Here is a 1,188-nt window from a genome sequence, read left to right on the forward strand (position 1 = left end):
GAAAATGTTTTGAGAATGATGATGGCAACAAATGTAAACATGTGCTTGACATAATGGATGGGTGCATGGATTGTGATAAGAGTTGTAGGAACCCCAAATAAAATGATTTTCAAAAATTGAAACAGCAAAAAAAATACAATTTTTTAAAACTAGCATTTTATTAAGGGCATCTGAAAAAAAAACCCAACCCAGTGGCAGTTCCTTAAATGGTTTAATCCTTCTACAAAAGAACATTAAGTACTGTGCTTTTTAGAAATTAGGAATCTGTACTAATCTTTCTGCAGTGTATTCATAATAGTCTGGCAGTCTCCTCCCTAGGAATGAGTCACCAGCCTTCCACAAACACTAATTGGATTCTATTAAGTCACAGTGACTTCTAATAAGGAGAAATGCTAGTTTCACTTTCTAACCATGTATCATTTATTTAACGAAACAGCACATTGCCATATATATGAACAATTATAAGCACATGCATGAGAGGGAGCTGCAAAAACTTTGTAGGAAAATTTAAAAGATAATGATATTTTCCCTTTAATTTTTTAAATTAAAAGGTAAATTTAAATTTAAATTAAATATAAAAGGAGAATCTATGCCACTGAAATATGGTGTTGGTGAACAACATTGACTGCATCATGGAATGCCAGAAGAATGAATATATGCCTCGGAAGAAGTACAGCCAGAATACTCCTTAAACTTCCTTCACATTCTTTGAACATGTTATCAGGAGGGATCAGTCCTTGGAGAAGGACATCATGTCTGGTAAAGTACCCATTCAGCAGAAAGGGGGAAGACCCTCAATGAGATGGACACAGTGGCTGCTACAATGGGTTCAAATACGGCGATGAGGATGGGACTTCTTTCTGTAGAACATAAGATAGCTATGAGTCAAAGCCAACCTCATGGCACCTAATTCATGTGTGTGTGTGTGTGTGTGTGTGTGTGTGTGTGTGTGTGTTTGGAGAGAGGAGAGAGAGAAGGACCCCTGTTGACACAGGATTCAGCACAAGGTCAGCAATTCCAACCCACCATTCATGTCACAGGAGAAAATGAGGTCTGATTGCTCTTATAAAAATGTACAGTCTTGGGGAAAAATGAGGACCTAATGTTGGGGGTTTAAGTGGAGAGAAAATGTTTTGAGAATGATGTACAAATGCACTTTACACAATTGATGTGTGCATGGATTGCGAT

Source organism: Echinops telfairi, unplaced genomic scaffold, assembly GCF_000313985.2.
Source record: "Echinops telfairi isolate 266 unplaced genomic scaffold, ASM31398v2 ScPeMD7_7468;HRSCAF=8506_0, whole genome shotgun sequence".
In the NCBI taxonomy this organism is placed as follows: Eukaryota; Metazoa; Chordata; class Mammalia; order Afrosoricida; family Tenrecidae; genus Echinops; species Echinops telfairi.